At 34.4% G+C, this 22,962-nt stretch overlaps 1 protein-coding gene across 9 annotated transcripts in view; it reads left to right on the top strand.

The window, feature by feature from the left end:
• Nucleotides 1–22,962, top strand: part of ZEB1 (zinc finger E-box binding homeobox 1) — a 217,508-nt gene that overhangs the window by 18,956 nt on the left and 175,590 nt on the right. The window contains exon 1 of one of the 9 annotated variants that reach the window (XM_017853095.1): nucleotides 12,489–12,663. The exons of the other annotated variants lie outside the window; for them this stretch is intronic. The gene's annotated coding sequence lies outside the window, so the exon portion shown is untranslated. Of the gene's footprint in view, nucleotides 1–12,488; nucleotides 12,664–22,962 lie in introns of those variants that run through there. 9 annotated transcript variants of the gene reach the window in all.

The raw sequence follows: 22,962 nt of genomic DNA, 5'->3' as shown, positions 1-22,962 counted from the left end.
ATACCTTGTTTACATGTTTAACCTGCCTATGTATTATCTGTGACAGTAATGAAACTGAATGGTTATAAAATGCTATATAATTTTATCAAGTCAAGCTGACTATTTTGGTGGGGAACATCATCTTCCTCTTGTTGCTAATAGATAAAGGATTTTTACTGTACTAATTTCAAAAATGGTGTAAAGCAGTAAGGCAAATCTTCACAGTCTATTCTTTGACAGTATATTAAGCATGTGGAGAGGAAAACAAGGTGTTAGCTATTTTAAGGTTTCACAGCCACACCCCCATCTTGTTCGTTTTCACCTGAGTTGTATAGAACCTGGGAATTGCTGTATGTCTTTAATGTAAAGTCAGCAGTGCAAGCAACAGTATTGGATCATATTTCCACCATTACATTCTCTGAGTTTCTGATCACCACATTCTCACAGATAAGGAAAGTAGTTGTAGATGGAAGGTCTGAAAAGTAAAAAGGACAAAGAACACAAGAAGTGGTAAATATGTTCAGGTTCAGATAGACATTGTACAAAACTTGAGAGGAGGGTAAAATTATTGATTAGTTATGGGTAGGCTTGGTAAGTTACACATGCATGTTAAAATTTCTAAGATAAGGAATAAAAATCTAGAAGGTATGTGTACCTTCCAGACTAGTAGAGAAGGGAAGTAGAACAAGAAAAAATATTCAATCTGAAAAAAAGGTAAAGAAGCTGAAGAAAGAAAACATGGAAAAGAGAAAATAAGTAAAAAGCACAAAAGCATATAGCAGCAGTAAGTGCAAATATATTAGTAATTACAGTGCATATAAGTTGAAAAAATCCTCCACTTAACAGAAACTGGTTATTAGGTGGGATAAAATAACAAAATATATGCTGTTTACAAACAATATCTCAAAAAGCATATTCTCACTTGAAAGTAAAAAGGATTTTAAAATGTATTCCTGACACTACTAATCAATAGAAATGTTGTATAGCTATATTAATATAATGTAAAGTTGGCTTTGAGGCAGAAAACCTGTCCGAGAGGAGGGTCACTAAATAGTTATAAAAGGAAGGTATAATTTTAAGTAAGTGACTACCTGATAATACACTTTCAAAATACATTAAGCAGAAACTAGGACTGCAGAAGAAATAGGTAAATTTATCATTATTATAGATTATTTAAAATAATCTCTGTTAATGTGAGAACAAGCAGAAAAAAATTAACAAAAATAGAGATGATTTTAATAACAGGACTTACAAGCCTGATGTAATGGACATGCATGGAACATTGTACCCCGCAACTGAAATAGAGGAGGAACACTTAGAAGATCACATTCTGGTTAAATACAACCAGTTTTAACAAATACCAGTGGATTGGCATCACATTACACTTTCTGTTTACAATGCCGTTAACTTAAATAGAAAATTTGTGTGTGTGTGTGGGTTTTGGAAATTAACATGTTTATTTCCAAATAACTTGTGGGTCAAATAAAAACTTGTAATGATAGCAGTAAATTATTGTACATGACAACTTATGTATAGCTAAAGTGGGAATTAGATTTTAATGCTTACATTACAGGAATAAAGGTTGGCGAATAATAAACATGCAATCTTAAGAATTAGGAAAAAAAGCGTTCTTCCTGATTGATATGACAAGGGAATACTTAATGAACTAGAGAAAGTAAAAGTAATTCAAAGAGGAAACAATGCAACTAAAAATAGATTATTTGAGAAGAGTAACAAAATTAGCAAACCACTGGTAAGATTAATATGTGGGGAAAGAAATCACAAAGAATGAAAATTGGAATGTTACTACAAGTGTTTCAGGAATGATCAGTTTTATTTTAATGTAGTTGAAAGATTAAGTGGACCAATTCCTAAAAAAATGTAGTTCATACTGGCCCAAGAAGTAATAGAAAATGGAATAGCCTTAAAACATAAAGGAAAAATATTCTTACAAAGAAAAAAATACCAATTCTAGACAGGTTTACTGGAAAATTCTACAAAACATTCAAAGAACAATAATTCCAGTTGTACAGAGTATTTCACAGTTTGGAAAAAGAAATGACTGTCCCCAACTTTTTTTTATGAAGCTCCAAGTATGAGAAATGATGATTGTCTTTAACTCAGATCTGTGTACAAAAATTCATAGATTAGATATCATCACATAGTAGTAACCCCTTATCCATGATTTCAGTTACCTGTGCTCAGCCACAGTCCAAAATATTAAATGGAAAATAAAATAAAATTCATATGTTTTAAATTGTACACCCAGGATGTGGATCCTTCCTTTATCCAGCATATCCACGCTATATATGCTACCTGCCCATTGGTTACCATTAGTAGCCATCTTGGTTATCAGATTTAAAAAAAAAAAAAAATAGTATTTATAGGGCTTCCATGCTATCCATGGTTTCAGGCATCCTCAGGGGGTCTTGAAATGTATCCCCTGTTGATAAAGGGAAATTACTGTACTTAATAATGTATAAGAAAGTAACCCATCATAACCAAGTTGGGTTTACTCTAGAATTTCAAAGTTGGTTTTATATTAGAAAGTTCCTTAATAGAGTTTACCACATCATCTGTTTAAAGGAAAATAGTCATGTGAGCATCTCAGTAGATCCATCTGTGATAAAACTCTTAGCAAGTCAGTGAATGAGAAGGCCCCTTTCTTAACCTGATGAAGGCATTTTTTTTCAAAGAAAATTTCTAGCCCTACCTTCTTTCCACTTAATGGTAAAGTATTGAAAGCATTGGTTCCCTTTGATATCAAAGGACAAGTGTGCCTGCTAATGCCACTTTTAGTCAACATTGTACTAGAAGTATAGCTAGTACAGTAAGTCAAAAACAATATACAACGATTAGGAAGGAAAAGCTATTATTATTTGTAGATTATATGATTATCTGTGTAACCCAGAAAAATTCACAGATGAATTACTCAAAGTTTAAATTTGGATGCAGAATTATCATACAAATTCAATTACATTTTCAGACTCTTTGCTGGCATAGAAATGCAATTAAAAGGTAGCGTTATATCATTATAAAAGTATAAAACACTGAGTGCTCAATATCTTTATGGAGAAATTATAAAACATTGGCAGACATAAAGATCTAATTAAATAGCATAATGTACCATGTTTATAGAAGGAAACTTGAACATTGTAATGGTGCCAGTTCTCCCCAATTTTATCTGTAGGTTCTGTGCCATCTGATCAAAATATCGACAGGTTTTTGTGGAATTTGACACGCTAATTCAAAAACTTATATGGAAGAGCTAAGAGATAACAGCAAGATACTCATTCATGAAATGAATCTGTGATGGCACTGGGATTGCCAATCAGTGAAATAGGATGACCCTTTCAATAATTGGGGTTGTTGGTTAATTAAACAGAAAAAAATTGGAGTTGGACTTCTACCTCACACTGTTTAGAGAAACCAATGGATGGATTATAGATCTAAATCTATAGGTAAGATAAAGGTATAGGTAAAGTAAAATGGTAACATTTTCTAAAGATGATGGGCTAGAATATCTCTATGACTTTGAGTAAAGATAAAAAGGCATACAACAGAGCAAAAGATTGGCAAATATGACTGCATCAAAACTAAGAATTTTGTTTCACTAATACATACTGTAGAGGGCCTAATCCAGTATTTAGCACATATCAAAATCTACCACCCAGGGAAATAAAGACTAACAATCTGATAGAAAACTGGGCTTGAATAGGCACTTCACAAAAAAATAAACTCGTTTGGCCAAGGAGTGTATTATAAGATATTCAACCTTGTTAGGAATCAGGGAAATGCAAATTAAAACCACATTAAGAAGGCATTTCACATCTCCTAGATTCTCAAAACTTAAAAGCCAACTGTTATTGCTATTGGTATAGACATGGAACAACTGAACACTTAAACCTTGCAGGTGCTAATGTAAGTAGCTGCATTCACTTTGGGAAATAATTTCACATTATTAAAGTTGAAGATACACATACACTGTGATCCAGTATTCCTAAGTATATGTCTTAGAGAAATCTCTATACAGACATACCAGGTGATGTATGTAGTTGTTTATACAGTACTGATCATAATAACAAAACAAAAATAGTAGTAGGATGGGTAAATTGTAGTATATTTATACAATGGAATGCAACACAATACTCAAAATGAATGAGTTACACCTGTGCTCAACAACCTGGCTCATCCTAGGAAAATAATGTTCAAACAAAACAAATCACTGAAGAATATAGTGTGGTTTCATTTATATAAAATCCAAGAACATGCAAAATTAAATAATATATTGTTTAAGGATACCGATACACATAATACAAGTCTATGATAAACATAAAATTTAGAAATGAGTGAGTTTGGACATAGAGTAGATATAGGTCAGGATAATGTGTGTTTAAAAAAAATGACAGTGAATACTCAGATATTTATTGTATTTACTCATTATACCTTAAATTTATAGAATTCTTTAATATTTGATATTAATTACTGATAGTAATTTATGGCTACTGATAATCAACATTTAATCTAGAATAGTAACTGAAAAAATAAAAGTGAATGATTTTTGGGAGAACTCAGTATTTGCCATGTATTTCCTATATAGGTATGTTTAATCTTTCTGCATTCTCAAATGTAATCAATTTCTTTTGAGTATCTTTAGTATTTTGTACTATCTTTGTATTTAATATAGCAGACAAAGCATAATAATTTCTTTTCTTTTCTTTTCTTTTTTTTTAACGGAGTCTTGCTCTGTCTCCCAGGCTGGAGTGCAGTGGCGCAATCTCAGCTCACTGCTGCCTCTGCCTCCTGGGTCAAGCGATTCTCCTGCCTCAGCCTCCCCAGTAGCTGGGATTACAGGTGCCTGCCACCACGCTGGGCTAATTTTTGTATTTTTGGTAGAGATGGGGTTTCACCATCTTGGCCAGGCTGGTCTTGAACTCCTGACCTCATGATCCACCTGCCTCGGCCTCCCATAGTGTTGGGATTACAGGTGTGAGACATCACACCCGGCCTAAGCATAATAATTTCTAACCCTGGTTGTGTGATGCTCCAAAATGCATTCATTTATTTTTAGGGGTATAGGCATTTTTAATTCTTTTACATTTTTCTGATCACTAAATTTACATGGCTTCTACCTTTACATATTTTCAGTTTATTGACCACCTTTTAGGAAGTTTGAGAAAGATATTACCATATTATTTTTTTTCTAACTTAAAATATGTGTATTCTTACTATTGCACTTGTGGATATAACATTTCATTTTAGAATACTTACATTTTATTTTGTTTATCAAACAATAGTATTTTTGTATCAGGCACTATTCTCAATATTGTTAAAATATTCATTTAGTATTCATTGCAACCCTATGAGAAAGATACTGCTATCTTTTTTTGATAGGTCAAGAGAAACTGAGGTACAGAAAGTGTTGGGTAAGGTCACTTAGCTAGTAAGTGGAGCCTGTGTTCAAACCTAGGCAGTCTGGTTCCACAGTCTGTGCACTTAACCACTAAGCCATAAAAGACCGTATGAAGTAGATCTCTAAGAGAAGTATGTCATCTATTTCAGTGTTGTTTAATAAACAGAGTACTATTTTTGAGCGGTGCCAGCATATTGTCAGATTATGATGAAATAATTATATTATTCCCTTTGTTTGATCTGAGAATATAAAAAGTAATATTGGTAAATTACACACTGCTGGACATTGCTTAGATTTATTCTTCAATGAATTTTGTGTCCGTATGTTCATGATATGAGAAAAATAGATAGGCGGAAGTACCTGTTAGTCTGATTGCAGATCTACCCGTAATGCACAAATGGTGATAGTGTACTTTCTTCTTCCAAAGGTGGGTTAATGGAGTCATGATTTAAAATAAGAAAGTTTAACAGTAGCATGTATAAATTTGATATTTATACATCATAAGTTGTATATAAATCATTTATGGGAGAGTGATATTTGATTCAGGGATGTTGACATGATACCTTTGGGAAATTCTCATAGTAAAATAGAGTTAGACTGTCAATAGAGAAAGTTCTAAGTGATTTGTGAAGAAACTAGTAGTAGTAGTCTAAAGTGAGGCACCAGGCAAAGAGAGAAGAATCAGACAAATCCTTTAGAGTAATAGTTCTTTACCCATTTAGACCCACACTCCATTTAGAGCCTTTACTTTAGAAGTTCTTGAGAGATCTCATCCTATAGGCATATATGCTCACCATATATATATATAATGTCTCTAAGAATTTCAGCTTCTCTTTGTGCTTTTTGTTAGTTACTTTAAATAGCTTAACTTGCAGTGACACATGGTGTTAACAGACAAAACACATGACAGTTAATGACTTTTCTTTAGAGCGGAAATGGTGTATATGGCCTAAATTCACTTTTAGAGATTCTTCGAAGAGAAAGTATTTCCTGTCTCTTTGCACGTGTGTGGCATATTGTAAGGACTTACTTTTAAATAAAAAGGAAAGCTCTTGCAGTGAAGTAAAGACGTTTAATTTGTTAAGAACCTATGTAAGGCCAGGCACTGTGGCTCACTCTGTAATCCCAGCACTTTGGGAGGCTGAGGTGGGTGGATCACAAGGTCAGGAGTTCAAGACCAGCCTGACCAAAATGGTGAAACTCTGTCTCTACTTAAAAGTACAAAAACTTAGCCAGGCATGGTGGTGCACACCTGTAATCTCAGCTGCTCAGGAGGCTGAGACAGGAGCATCACTTGAACCGGGGAGGCAGAGGTTGCAGTGAGCTGAGATTGCACCACTCACTCCAGCGACAGAGTGAGACTCTGTCTCAAATTTAAAAAAAAAAAAAAAAAAAAAAAAAGAGAGAACCTATATAAAATAGTTTATAGCAGTTTATAGCTGTGACCATCAAGTCAGGTAATTTGGGATGTTCACAGAGAGCTCTGGGTAATTATGACAGTGTACCACCTACATCTGGTGTTTGTTTTGCTTCATTTCTCTGCCAGGGAGAGGAGGTCATATAATATATGGTATTTTTATGTTATTTTAGATAAATCCGTATCAACACATCACAGGAGAATAAATTATACCCCTGGTAAATTTTAGTTTATAAACTTCATGAAATGTTTCTCAGAAAGTGAGAAATATTTCTTGATTGTGTCTTTAAAATTAATGTAAAATTGCTATGTTACCCCATAAGTTATTTGTGTGCATTACTGTAAGGTTTATATGTATTCATATTAAATTTTTCCTTTTAAAAATTGGGTTAAGTGAATTATCTAAGATGATTGCATTGTTTGTGGTATCAAATGTTGTTTCTCCCTTTCCATGCCAAGCATATCCTGCTTTTGGTACATGATATATTTTTTTTCAGATGTCAAAACACCTAGAGATACATTTTATGAATTACTAACTTACTTTTTTAGGACAGACTTGAAATCATTTAGAGGGCAAACTCTAGCAATATAGAAATCTGTTTTTTGTTGAATGGAGTAGCAGCTAATCTTTAAGACCCATTGATAACATTTTAGTAGTAGCACTTAACATTCAGAAAGGAAAAACAAATCATCCAGCTTCTGATCTTCAGTTTTATGTAACTTTACAATTTGGTACTTGATGACTTGGTATTGGTATGAGACTGGATAGTGTGATGTTACAAACATGTGATGTTTGCCTACCATGTTCTAGGAACTGGGCCAAGTGCTAGAGATGGAATGGTAGGTAAAGCTGTGGTTCTATACTTAGGGAGTTCACAGTCAAATGAGGGATACAGTCACAAAACAGATACTTGTATAAGTGTGGTCACTATAATACAGAGAAATGGAAAGAATGGCCAGAAAAAGCTTACTTAAAAACATAATGCCTGAACTGAATACTAAAGGGAGGTCAGTGGGAGAGACAAGGAAGGGTAGATATTGATTGTGTGTGTATGAGCATTGAAATGAGAGGGCACAGGGGAATAGGAAGAGAGGAATAGCCTAAAAGGAGGACAGGAGCAAAGGCACATGGGTGAGAAACAACATGGAATGTTCTGGACATACAAGCAGATCTCTGTTGGCAGGAGTACGAGATAAGGGTAAGAGAGTGATTGGAGGTGAGTCTGGAGAGATTCGGAACCAAATCATGGGAGCTTTTTAAATGCTATGTTTAGGAGCGTGAACTTCAGTTTTTTGTGAGTTGGACAGTCATTGAAGGGTTTTAAGTAGGGGCCCAATTTGATTGTGTTCAGGTTTAGTAGAGTACTCTGATAGGTGCTGTGAAGGATAAATTTGAAGGGAAAAAGATTGGAGCAGAGAGGCCATTTGGGAAGTAGTTAGCTTTGTAAGAGGTGACGAGGGCTTAAACTGACACTGTTAGTAGAAATAGAGAAGAGGGAGTCGATTTCAGAGTCTGTACATTTTTTTTTTTTTTTTTGATAAATAGTAAATTTAGTAGGACTCGATGCTTGGAAATGACCAGTGGGAGAGAAAAAATAGACAAGATTAACTCCAAAGTTTCTAGCTGAGGTGATTCCAGGAATAGTGATGACACCAAACAAAGAGTGAATATATGAATAATCAGTTGAGGAGACAGTATGGAAGTCAGTTCTGGATATTTTGAGTTAGAGGTGGTTGTGACATCATTAGTGGAGGAGGGCTAACAAGGCACTTGACCTTTCAACTTGATGCTGTGGGATATAGATGGGGGTCCTGGGCTGGAAATTCAGCTTGAAGAGTTCATCAGTTTGCAGGAGGTGATTGAAAGCATAAAACCATCAAGGGAAGGTGTGTGGGTTGAAGAGAAAAAAAGGGCAGAAGACAGGAGCTTGGAGAACAGAAGTGTTTCAGAGTCAAGTAGAGAAAAAGAAGCCCCACAAAGATAAGAAAAGGAACTGAAAAAAATGAAATAATCAATGGGCCAACCTGAAGATCCAAGCAAGACTAGAAACCACACATTTTTAATGGAACAAATCTATATCGTTATAATTTCCTTAGAAGCCTTAAATTAGTGAGGGAGATCAGAATATAACATTAGTCTAGGATTGAGGTTTTACCAGATGGTACAGTAAAAGTTGTGAGTTTAGGGAAACCAAGTTGTTGAAGTTGCAGCAGTTTAGATGATCAGCTCTGCCAAATATTGCAAATTATGTGCTGTACATTATTCTTTACATATATTAACTCTTAACCCTCACCACAACCATAGTTGTTACAGAAGATTCTAGAATGTAAGTTCCATAAGAGCAAGGTATGTATGTTTTGTTGTCTGTGCTATTCTCAGTGCCTGACATACAGAATAGGCCCAAATACTTGTTGAATAAATGAGAGAATATGAGGTACATACTATTATTCCCATTTTACAGATATGGAAACTGGGTAAGAAGAGATTAAGTAACTTACATACACAACTATTTAGTGGTAGAGCCAGTAGGAAAGGAATTGAGCCCAGGATTAGGGAGCTGATGGAAAATAGAGAAATTTTAGGTCTGGAGATCTCTCTGAGAATAGTGGAAATGAAGGCATGAGAGATGTAGAAGGGTTGAAAGTTATCATCAGAGTGTAAAATGGTGGAGTTTATGATTTTTTGAGATAGGGTTGTTCAGTGTTATGACAGAGGGTCAAGTCTTAGCAGTGGAGTACAGTTTATTATTGAATCTCTGTAGGCATCTATGTAGATGTTGAAAGCTCCTAAGGTTATAATAGAAGTTTTAATAGAGAGGAACATTATGATACCATCCTCAAAATGAGGTGGTATAATTGGAGATCTACAGATAAGAAGCAGCAGAGAGTGGAATAGATAAGCTTTCTTACTTCAATTCTAGCTTTTTAAACATAGATTGAGGTTAGATCTGGTTTGCAGAAAAGACAGGAATAAATTGGACTTGCTGTATATAATTTATTCCCCCATATGGATAAGCTTGTTGGAAAGCTCCAGAAATATTCAGAATATAAATACAAAAGTTTCAAATTTTACCTGACATGCCAGCTCTACTTAAAGTATGAATTCTAAATCTTGTATCTCTCCCCTGCAAGAAAAGCTACATCCTTTTTTTATAGTAGTAGAGCAAAATTTTTGTTTGTGTTTGTAGCAGCACATCTCACCTCTTTGTTTCATAGCTGTTGGGTACACATTCCAAGGACGGTGAAAACAAAATGCACTTGCTCTTCTAATTTTTAGCCACTGGCCTAGTGGATTGCATTTATTTTCAGTTTCCTTGCCGATCCTTTTACCCTTCCCCTCCCCCATTTTTCTTTCTGGGTGATTTTGTTTCGTGAAGCTCTTGAGAGCTTTCTATGTCATATTGTGGCACAGGAAAAAGTTAATTCATTTTAGCACGAAACTGCAGTTAACATTTTAAGTTAATCATTTTTAGAATGTTTTGATAACTTTAGCAATTAATCCTGTTTCATTTTTAGAGATGATTCAATCTGATATTTCATTTGCTTTTAAAGGCTCTAATTTCTTTTCATGTATTTCCATAGCATTGTAATTTGTATCCTGAATGTTTCCCTTCAGAGAAATATAAAAATCCAGTAATCCATTATTGTATTGTGTTAAGCCTAAGATTTCATTATTTATCATAGACATTTATTTATTTTTATTTTATTTCATATCATATACCTTTAAAGCATAGCCTTTGATTTATGGAATTTTTCATTTTGTGGTTGTGCCTGCTTATCTTTGTTTTTGTGTGTGTATGTCTTTCACACAGATTAGTATCATTCTATCATAGCTCTTAGGAAATTCAGAGTTAATCAAATATGTTATAAAATGTGTTTGTATAATGAAAAGGTTGGAGGAGATGATTGTGAAGGTGCCTTTTAGAGCAGGTGTGCTATGGTTTGGTGGCTCTCTGTGCTCTGCCCGCTTTAAATCTTAGTAGGCAGCAACTGAAATACTACTAAGTGATCTTTGACACAGAACCCATGAATGCTCCAAGTATGATTTCATTTCACCACGTTCTTTGTAAACCCAATTGCCTGTCAAATCAGATGTGTGTTTAGATGTTTTTACTGAATGTGCCTTGAGGAGGAGAATAAAGCTTGGGGTCAATTTGGCATAATCCTCACGTTTGTCTTTTTCTGTTATAGAGGTTTCTTGGGGGTGACAGTTCTTTCTGAGGAAAAGGTGCAGGCTAAGTGTAGGTGGACTTTCTGTCTTCTCCACACTTTTTCTAACAGCCTCACTGGATCCTGGTGATATCATACATAAATGCAGAGCAGACTAGATGGGTTGCTGGTTGGTATTTTTGGTTCCCATTTGATCCGGTGTCTTTGGTTATGTAATAGGCACATTAACTGACAAATTATATTAAGTAAATATATAGCCATGGGCTTTTTAAAATCTCACTTTTTAAAATCAATAATTAGATTAGATTGTTTCCCAGTAATAAAAGGTTTTCATATGTTCATGGATATATGTAGTATATATTAAAAGATTATTTGTGTATTTTTATGTAAATTTGGTAATTTTGACAATTTGTCAACTCAAGTATAAAATGCATATAAATATACTTGAATAAGTATTTAAGATTAAATGTCTTCACAGTAATGAAATAGAAAATTCTTGAATGTTACTCATTTAAATTTTCTGGTTTGAGTTCTGATAATCTTAGAAAATTAGTAATATGCTTAGGCTCACTTCAGTTTCCACAGCAGAAACTATTATGTCCTTACTGGTTAGAAGCTGCCAGTAGTCATTAATTGTTAAAATATAAGAAGGTTGTAGGGGACCATATGACAAAAGAACTAGTTACCTTTACAGTTTGTTCGCTGTACCTCATACACTTTGTGTTAGAAGAAAAGCTCTATTCAGTACCTTGAGTGAAAAGACCCTTACCTCCTTTTAGACTCCGATTGTGGGAATTTTCTTGCTATCTTGGACGTTTTAACTTGTTCTGGGTTATTTTGAACATATTAAGGTGGACTACTGGAATAGTTGAGAACTAATTCATGTTTGTTTTTCTGAATCAGTAGTTTAGTGATTAAAGCTTAAGTAGTTAAGCTTTAGTAGTTAAAACTTAAGATTCTTTTAATAGATTCAATGGAAAAGAAATCTTAACTTGAAATTTAAATTGATGAAAAATATTACCAGAGGAGATGTCCAATATTCTGATATGGGAAAATACAGAAAATAAAAATATTTAAAAATGTATCCAGATGTTAATGTTTGACTAGTTTTCTACTGGAAGAATTTGTTTGAATTTTACAATTTGGGAGAGGCAGAAGTGAGTTGGGGAGGCGGTCAAGCCCAAATTAGCATGTTCAATATCCAGATTCACAGACATTTCACTAAACCATTTATGTATTCAGCATTTTTGTTGACTAGTTTTTTCATTTATAGTGCTCTTAAATCACTCCATTTGTCAGTTACTCCATTTAGCTGAAGATTAAAGTATACACTGTGATAGAAGAAAACCGATTGGTGGGGGGATTGTATTATGTAATGTAATAAATCCTGTTAAACCTTTTAAAGTAGAAACATTAATTTTACGTTTTAGAATTTTCTTAATGACAGGAATGTAAACTGGTAACCTAAAATTCGTTTTGTTCTGTAGGTTTGCAGCATTTTATGTGGTGAATGTAGATCCTAAGTGTTACGAGTTATCCACCTGTATAAAGCTACTTCCCAGAAGCCTTGATGTTCCTGTAAAGAGCTGAAGACAAAACCAAATCAACCGCTAACACCTTTAATGGGAGATCAACTTGTGTGGGTTATGAGGCCAACCTTGATTAATTTAAGCAAGACATCTAGGTAAACCTGCCCAGTTGGAATTAGTAGCTGATACTCTAAAAGGAGAATGGTGAAAAGAAGGCCATTAGCAGAAACAGCCTCATTCATTTGTAGAGATCATCTTGTTAAAAGGGAAATTAGCTTCCCTAGATCCCAAGGGGTATTGAAAATGCTAAGAGAGAGCCTAAAACTTTTCTGTGCAGATTGTCAGAAAAGGGTGAAAGTATTTTCTTTTACTGTAAAAGAAAGAATTTTTTTTCCTTCTTCCAAACATGCCTTACCACCTTTGAAAAGATTTTAAAAGTCTCAGAGAAAATGAAATATACATTCTTAAAGTGGAAAGGGACCTTAAAAATCCATCTGGTCTGCTGGTTCATTTTAGAGATAGAACTGAGAACCTCAAGAAGTTATGTAATTTGGTTTACATCACAAGAGCTAGTTTGGAGCAGAAGCTACAGTTTTCTTACTGGGTCCAGTTGGTTAGAAGTAGGAATAGTCATCATTAAAATGTAAGGAATTTATAGGGAGGCTTGTGACAACTACTAGTTAATTTTACAGTTTGTTCATTGTACCTCATCTGCTTTGTTTCAGAAGAAAAATTACATGTCTTGTGTGGAAAACTCTTACCTCCCTGTGAACAGAACTATAGGAAATTTCTTGCTAACTTGGATGTTTCAGCTACTTCAGGGTTATTTTAAGTAACTGGATAGTTGGTTTTCAGAATTCTAGTTACAGAAACTAGTAAAAGAATATGAGTTGTTGATACATGGAAACCTTAGGCCCAAAATAAAGTTAGGATGATGTGAGTTTAGTACTTACAAATTTGAATGAAATAGTACCTTTTTGAGGTGTGTTAGTAGTTACCCTTAATGGTTTATTTTAAATTAGATGGCTTTCACAGTAAAAATACTGCTTTTAGCAAAAAATAAATATGTAAGTGAAACTTATAAGTGAAACTCTAACTTTTGCATATAGAGTTTTTTTTCTTTTTGAGGAGATAAAGCCATCTAATGTGATTCTTTATCATGTCTTGATAAGTCAAGAGCAGACCACTTATTGAAAAAAATAATGAAATACCATCTAAAATAGAAAACATACTCTTAGGAAAATATCACCGTTTTTTCACTGCCTTTAGTCTGGTTGTTCTTATTGTGTGAAGGGAACTTAAATCTTGTCAAATTACATACATTGTAAGTCCCATTTCTGTCTTAAAAGTATAACCATGCATACTCAATTAAGTCAGTTATCATCTTCAGATTGTACTTTTGCTAATTCAATCTTTACCTTGGGGTTAAGATAAGACAAGATTTACAGATTTTTAAGTTTAAGGCATGTAACTACTGAGTATGGTTTAAAGCTTTGATGAGTGAGAAGTGGTGCTTTAAAGGAGGACTTTCCTTTAGTCTCTCAAAAATGCTTGGAAGATATTTATTACAGTTTTCCAAAGTAAGATACAGCTCAGCTTTAATAATGAGGACCTTGAAGTTTTTTATGTGGTTGGGGAGGTGTTAGGAAACTCATTTTTTTACTACCTTCAGGTGATTATTGAGGCAGGTCTTTCATCCCTATGAGGAAGAAAATGAATTGTGCAATGCCAGTTTAAAGAAACTAAAGCCATGTTTTTCTTAGAGAAAGTAGATCATTCTCTCTCCCTGTATAACTGCCACCTGTTTAAAATAAGATTCCAGTCTTGCCTCTGTCAGTCTTAATGTGATAGAATCTCACTCAGTGAAGATCTATGGATTTATTTTATTGAAAACATTTTTTAGCATACATCTGTGTTATTTTAATTTTAATGCTTTTAGAGTTGAGGTCTAGCTGTTTTGCCCAGGCTGACCTTGAACTCCTGGGCTCAAGTGATCTCCTGTCTTGGCCTTCCAGATAGCTGGGACTACAGGCATGAGCCACCATGCCTGGGTAAGACCTAATGATTTATTTGATTGAAAACACTTATTTAGCATACATTTATGTATTTTTATAACTTGTTGCCTCCTGACAGGTCACTTGACATAGGGAAAGTGCCTCTTTTAACACTTCATAAAACTTTAGTAAACATTTTAAATTTCTTCATTATAGTGGAAATAGCATCTCCCCTTATTATTGGACATTTTGAAAATTTAAAAAAATTTAAAACAATTTTTGTCGTAAATACTAGACAGGATAATTATATATGAAGCTTGTCTGACAAGTTGGATTTTTATGATAGGATAGAATCCCAGGAGTAGAATTATTGGGCATACCCTTTTAAGCCTCACAGTGAATTATTACTAAAGTGTGTTGCAAAGATTTTTATCAGTTGTATAGACTCCCAGATATGAATTCCAGGGTCCTTCGGGGAATAAATGGCGACATTTTGCAAAGAGCAACAGATGGTGTCTGGAAACATGTTTTTTAATCTTTGCCACACACTAGTTGTAGATATCTGGGTTAGTAGCATAGGTTGTGTGGGCCTTACTTTCCTCACCGTAACTTAGGTGAATTTTAACTATTCTACCGGCCTTAATTCTCATTCTGTAAAATACGGGTATAATCAAGGAGAATCAGTGCCTATATATTACCAAGTGATTTGTCTGGGAAAAAAGCAGAAGCAGGGAATATCAGCTGTACCTAGAAAAAGGAGCAAGTTGGGGGAAATACACAAAACGTATGGATTGCTCTTCTGGTTTTTTTGTTTTAAAAAAGTCTAGGTTGGGTGCAGTGGCTCACACCTGTAATCCCAGCACTCTGGGAGTGGGTGGATCACTTGAGGTCAGGAGTCTGAGACCAGCCTTGCCAACAAAGTGAAACCCCATCTCTACTAAAAATACAAAAATTAGCCAGGTGTGGTGGCAGGCTTCTGTAATCCCAGCTACTCAGGAGGCTGAGACAGGAGAATCGCTTGAACCTGGGAGGTGGAGGTTGCAATGAGCTGATATTGCGCCATTGCATTCCAGCCTGGGTGACAGTGAGACTCTGTCTCAAAAAAAAAAAAAGGAATAGACTCCCATAAAATTATGTCAGATAGACATTTCTTCTGAGACTTAGGTATTTTCAAACCATTTCAAATAGAAAATGAAAGTATAAGGAGACAAGTGTGTAACTTTCCAAAAGAAGTTGTGTTCTGTGTCAGTTTTGGGTTACAGAATGACTCAGTTTAAGCCAAAAAAAGTATGTTATTCATTCATTTACACAAAATGCAAAATATTTTCATTCTGTTCTATTATTTATTTAAATTGATAAAATTATATTTATGGTGTACAACGTTATTTTTTGATATATGTACACATTGTGGAATGGCTAAATCAAGCTAATTAACATATGCATTACCTCACATACTTTTTTTGTGGTGAGAACACCTAAAATCTACTCTTCACAATTTTCAGGTGTACAATATATTAACTGTAGGCCTATGATGTACCATAGATCTCTTGAATTTATTCCTCCTGTTCAGATGAAATTTTGTATCCTTTGACCAACATTTCCCCAGCCCTTCTACACCCCAGCCTCTGGTTACCACCATTCTACTCTCTGCTTCTATGATTAGACTTTTTTAGATTCCTTGTATAAGTGAGATCATTGGCATTTCTCTTTCTGTGCCTTAGCTTATTTCACTTATTATAATGTCCTCCAGGTTCATCCATGTCATTGCAACTGACAGGATTTTCTTCTCTTTGAAGGCTGAATAGTATTCTGTTGTGTGCATATACCACATTTTCTCTATCAGCGCATCTGTTGATGGATACTTAGGTTGATTCCGTATCCTGGCTATTATGAATAATGCTGAAATGAACATGGGAGTGCAGGTACCTCATCAACATACTGATTTCATTTCTTTTGTATTTATGACTAGTGGTGCAACTGCTGGATCATATGATAGCTCCATCGTTAGTTTTTTGAGGACCCTCCATACTGTTTTCCATAGTGGCTGTACTAATTTACATTCCCAGCAACAGCGTGCAGGGGTTTCCTTCTCTCTACATCCTCATCAGCACTTGTTCTCTTTCATCTTTTTGATAATCACCATTCTAATCTGTGTGGGGTAGTGTCTCATGGGGTTTTAATTTGCATTTCCCTGATGATTAGTCATGTTGAGCATTATTTCATATACCTGTTGGCAATTTGTATGTCGTCTCTTGAGAAAACAGGCAAACGCCCTTTGCCTGTTTTTTAATTAGGTTTATTTATTTTCTTGCTATTTGGTTGTTTCAGCTTTTACATATTTTGGATACTAATTTCTTATCAGCTGTATGGTGTATTTTCAAATATTTTCTCCTATTCTGCAGGTTGTCTCTTCACTCTTGATTGTTTTCTTTGCTGAGCAGAAATTTTTAGTTTGATGTAATCCCATCTGTCTACTTTTGCTTTTGTTGCCTATACTTTTAGGGTCATATTTAGAAAATCATTGCCCATACCAGTGTCAAAGAGCTTTTTCCCTATGTTTTCTTCTAGGAGTTTTATAGTGTCAGATTTCATGTTTAAGTATTTAATCAATTTTGAGTTGATTTTTGTAAATGATGTGAGATGAGGGTCTAATTTCATTCTTCTGCATGGGGACATTCAGTTTTCCCAACACCATTTATTGAGGAGACTGTTTTTTCCCCATTGTGTGTTCTCAGCATCTTTATTGAAAATCAGTTGACCATAAATGTGTGATCTCTCTATTCTATTCATATTTTTAAAGTAAATTATTTTGTGATGACAAAGGTGGCAAAAATTCTGCATCATCTTTGATATGTAAGAAAAGGCCATTTGGGCATATATTGGACGTGATTATTTCTCTTTTCAAGAAGGAAGTACCTTATCTCTGTTCTTATTCCAAAGTGACTTAATCTCTATTAATAATCTGGGCAACCAAACATTACTGATTGTAAGAGAAATCTGACTCTAGTCTGTCTCTACTGATCAAGAACTAGGACTACCTCATGGAGCTTTGGTAAAATAAATCTCAACAGCACTCACCAGATGAAGAAAGCTTTTCTTGAACTAGTTTAAGATACTTGGTTATCAGTTGAACACAAATGGTAATTAAAGTTTCATGAATTGACATGTCTATAATTTGCTTCCTAAACTAAGAAGAACAAAAAATGAGTAGCTTGTTAATTCCTATTAGCCTGTGATGAAAGTTATTATCTGGGGTTTTGGGGTCTGTTTTAAAATTAACACTTTGGATCTGATTTATAAAATTTATAAATTGGAAATTGAAATTACTGGATAAAATACAATTTATGTTTTAAAAACATTTTCAAGTGGAAAAAATTACAACTTGGCTGAATAATGATAATTTTAAACTTAGCCTTTGAGTTCACTATTTAGAGTTCGCTGATAAATTGTTCGAGTTAGAAGTAGTGAGTTCATTGCTTGACTGAATAAATAATTCATATGGCACAAAAGCAGCTTTTCTTTCTCCTCAGTTCCCTTCTCCCCCATTATGTTCACTTTCTCTCTTTTAAAAGGCTCCTTTACAGCCAAATAGCAACCTTGTGTGAATGTGCAAGGACTTGGGCATAGTTTCAACCTCAGTGTTAGCTGAGTATCTGGAGTCATGGAAGAGAATTAAGAATCTGTCTTGAATATATATTTTCCAGTAGCAACTGAAAAGAAATATAGTAATTATAAACTCCTAGACCTTACTCTTATGGTACAGTTGCCCTGGAAATCTCTTTTTAGCAAAATAGGATTTTATTTCTGGATATAGAATCTTTCATAGTGTCTGCCTCAAAACAAAATTAAGTTTTAAAATTGAGTAAATCATTTAATTTTTTCTAGTTTTTTCAGAAACTTTTTTACTAGACTAAATAACTTTTCAGCATCAGTCTGATAAGCATAGAATTTAAAAAATTCTTTACTTGCTATTTTAGAATTCTTTATTTTCTAAGAAATACAAAGACTGTATTAGGTATTTATGTGGACTTCTTTTTTTCCTACCTTTTATTATAGCACCAACATTGGAATTATGCTAGATTATTTTCTCTCTGCTGTTTAAATCATAAGAGACTCTGTTTTATTGGGTCAGAGCAATTGTCTTTTTAGCACAATAATCTTCTTTGACAATGTAACTACTGGAAATTGTGTTTATCCTTCATAAATTAACTACATCCTTGTTTTTGTAATAAATTATTATCTGATATCCTTTAGAGGTTAGCTAAAATATTCCTTTAAGTTTGCATGTATTCAGCACATTTCATGGTATAACAAGACTTTTACAGTTATATAACAGAAATTTAAAATAAAGCAATGGACTGTAATCCAGACTTCTATTAACTGGAAATTTTTTATGAAGTAGTATTTTGCTGGTATACTGATACTTCACCAAATACAATGTTTATCCTTAAAGAAGTTTCTAAATAAGACAAAGCATTATGTTTAGTAAAATTCACTGTGGTGTGTTTTACTGTATACTAATTCTTTATATAGTCCATAAGCTTAATACATATTCTATATAATACATGTAAAGCATACAATCTGTAATACATAGGATACGAATCTAATATATGAGCTTTATTTTGATATAATCAGACTTTATTCTGTTACCTATTTGCCTTTTTCAAACTTTAAGCATTGCCCTTATTTTCATAAGATTTAGTGTTTCAGTCAGTATTAACTTTATCTATAGTCATTGTGATTTTATGAAACATTGTGATTTTAAGTGCTGAACCATGTTGTTTTTTGATGTAAAATGAGTGTAACTATTAGGAATTATTCAAATTTAAGCTTTATGATTTTCATAATTCTTTTTTTTTTTTTTTTTTTTAATTTTTTATTATACTTTAAGTTCTAGGGTACATGTGCACAACGTGCAGGTTTGTTACATATGTATACATGTGCCATGTTGGTGTGCTGCACCCATTAACTCGTCATTTACATTAGGTATATCTCCTAATGCTATCCCTCCCCCCTCCCCTACTAGACCCTGGTGTGTGATTATCCACACTTCTGTGTCCAAGTGATCTCATGTTCAATATTCCCACCTTGAGTGAATACATGTCAGATGTCTGGTTTCTTTCTTGCGATATGCTGAAATGATGGTTATCCAGCTGCAATCCATTGTCCCTACAAAGGACACAAAACTCAATCCTTTTATGGACTGCATTAAGTATTCCATGGTGTATACTGTGCACATTTTCTTTAATCCAGTCTGTCACTGGATGGACCATTGGTTATTCCAAATCTTTAGTATTTGTGAATAGTTGTACGCAATAGTCGCAATAAACATATGTGTGCATGTGCCTTTATAGCAGCATGATTTATAATCCTTTGGGTATATACCCACTAATGGGATGCCTGGGTCAAATGATATTTCTAGTTCTAGATCCTTGAGGAATCGCCACACTGTTTTCTACAATGGTTGAACTAGTTTACAGTCCCACCAACTACTCCTGTTTCTCCACATCCTCTCCAGCACCTGTTGTTTCCTGATTTTTTAACGATTGCCATTCTAACTGGTGTGAGATGGTATCTCATTGTGGTTTTGATTTACATTTCTCTGATGGCGAGTGATGATTTTTCATAATTCTATTTCAGTAGTCACAAAAAACAAAAATTTGGGTTCTTGTTAGCCCTTTTAGTGCCAACACTGGCATTTTTGAAATACATTTCTAAGGAGGATGGTGAGTGTTTCACTTTACCAGTTGCTGCATGACAAGCCACCCCAATGTTTAATGGCTTAAAACAACAGTAATTCATTATTTCTCATAATTTTGAGAGTTGACTGAGTGAGTCTTCTGCTTTGTGTGGTCTTGGCTGGGGTGCTGGGAAAGAGGGCAGTCCGCAGTGGCCTCACTTACATGGCTGGCAGTGGATGCAGGCTGCTGGCTTGGGGCACAGTTGGGGGTGGCCTGGGTGCCTCAGCTCTCCTTAAGTGTGCCTCTCTGTGAAGTTAGTTGGGCTTCCTTACAACATGGTAGCTGGATTCCAAAAAGAAATGTTCCAAAGGCAAAGAAGCTGTAGCCTTTTAAAGGGCCATGTTTAGAAGTTACTTAGCATTACTTCTGCCCATTCTGTTGATCAAAACAAGTCACAAGGCCAGCCTAGATCAACAGGAAGAGAAATAGGCTTCATTTGTTAAAGATGGAGTAGCAAGATTACACTGTAGAAGAGCAAATAGGATAGGATATATTGTTGCAGCCATCTATGGAAATGCAAACTACCACAAGGAAATGCAGTTTTTGCTGAGCATGGGTATTTGCCATTACCACATTTCAGAAACTGGTATAGTCAGGCCGACATGGATTTGAGCACTGGATTTACACTAGGGTCACTTAAGAGCTATCAGCCACTGTCTTCTCATCTGTATGACACTAGTAGTATCAACCTCACAGGATTGACAGTTAAGTGAGATAATTTGGAAGTACACAGCATAGTGCTGGAAATTCCATTACTCCCATCTTGTTTCTTTTCCCATGTCCCTCATGTTTGATTGATTTTTATATTTGTGATTATAGTTCTTAAAGGTATGTTTTAAAGATAAATCATAAATCATAATTTGTCTAAAGTCTTTGTCTTACCAAGATAGTTCAGTAGTTCCAATCTGAATAAAGTTTATAACAGCATAATTTATAGATCCAATCTGAATAAAGTTTATAACATTAGCATAATTTATAGATCTTCTAATACAAGCATCTGTGTAATGCTAGAATTCTTATAAACCACTGTATATAGGCTATTCACAATGTAATGAGCTACTAATTGGTAGAAATAAACAAGTGGCTATTTGCCATAGTTCTACATTCTATTCTACCTTCTATTTTGCAGAAAAATCTTACAACTTTCCTAAGCCATCTTTTTAGATCAATTCCAGAATGTGTTTAATATCTAATTGACAAGTCCCTAGCCAGAGAGATTGAGATACTGAATCAGAAAGAAGTCTAAAGAGATAATTTTCCAATGATCATTTCTAAAGAAGGAATAGAGATGAAATATTTTAAAACACATATTAAATAGTCACAGTCAAAGGTTTGATTATGAGTCAGCTTTGTTGGTTTTAGTCTCAGTAGTCACCAGCACCACCAACCTGTCATTTTGGCAATACATAGTTTTGGTCACCAGGTGAAGGAGTCATAGAAAACCAGTACTACTACTTACAGAAAATTAACTGAAAGCACATGTCCTGATTTGTTCTTGAAGATAAGACTGAGGTGAATATTGCTTAAAACAGTATCAGCAAAATACAAAATCAAGTGAAATGTACATTAAATATAATAATTGAAAGAATGGGGATAGACATAAAGAAGAACTTTTGGATGCTACTGGTTAGATATTAGAGTAAGTTTCTCAGGAGAATATTTTAAAGAATTTAACAAATGACAGTGTTATGAATTATGTGGGCAGTGCTTAAAGTGGGAACAGAGCAAAATAAGTGGATTTAGTTTTGTCAAGTCTGTATTCAGAGTTAGGGGGAACATTTTATTCTGAAACAATGATATTGGAATCCCATTCCATGTTTTCATTTTCAAACACTGACTTTATAAGTGACTTTGGGAGAAGCTTTTACGTTTCATATAAAGCACTTTTTTTTTGTACATAGCACTAAGTGGGCACCTTTAAAATTACCTACTTGTATCGCAGTTAATTTAAAGAATATGTTCATGCATATTACTATATTTTCTCGATTCTAAGAGCTCATCGATTGTAAGGCACATTCTTTGATTTAATAACAACTTTTAATGTCTCTTTTGGAAAATAGAACTCTTTTCATGGGGGAGGAGAAGCATTTATCTAAGGATTATTCTGAATTCCTTTGGGCCATAGTAACTGTAGCAAATGCTGCTTTTCCTGATCTCTAACACTTTTAGGATTGATAATATCGTTCTGAGCCATGTCCAGGAATTACTTTGGCGAGGTTTCCATTTCCTATTTAATTAAAATTTTTTTTTTTACTTTTTTTCTCTTGAAAGTCATCCAGAAGACTTTAACAGCCAGATATTTGGTATCTGCTCAGAATTATCACTTGTGAAACCTTCATTAAATATAATTCAGCCACATGTCACAGGAAGTTCTGCATATATAATAACTTTTTGTTTCAATGCTGCATTATACTGATCTTTTTTATTTTATTTTATTTTATTTTTTATTTTTTATTATACTTTAAGTTCTAGGGTACATGTGCATAACGTGCAGGTTTGTTACATATGTATACTTATGCCATGTTGGTGTGCTGCACCCATCAACTCGTCAGCACCCATCAATTCATCATTTATATCATGTATAACTCCCCATGCAATCCCTCCCCCCTCCCCCCTCCCCATGATAGGCCCCAGTGCGTGATGTTCCCCTTCCCGAGTCCAAGTGATCTCATTGTTCAGTTCCCACCTATGAGTGAGAACATGCGGTGTTTGGTTTTCT

The sequence above is a fragment of the Rhinopithecus bieti genome, unplaced genomic scaffold (genome assembly GCF_001698545.2).
Source record: "Rhinopithecus bieti isolate Rb0 unplaced genomic scaffold, ASM169854v2 scaffold_35595, whole genome shotgun sequence".
Taxonomy (NCBI): Eukaryota; Metazoa; Chordata; class Mammalia; order Primates; family Cercopithecidae; genus Rhinopithecus; species Rhinopithecus bieti.
The sequence above is the reverse complement of the archived record's forward strand: the minus strand, read 5'-3'. Positions and strand labels throughout refer to the sequence as shown.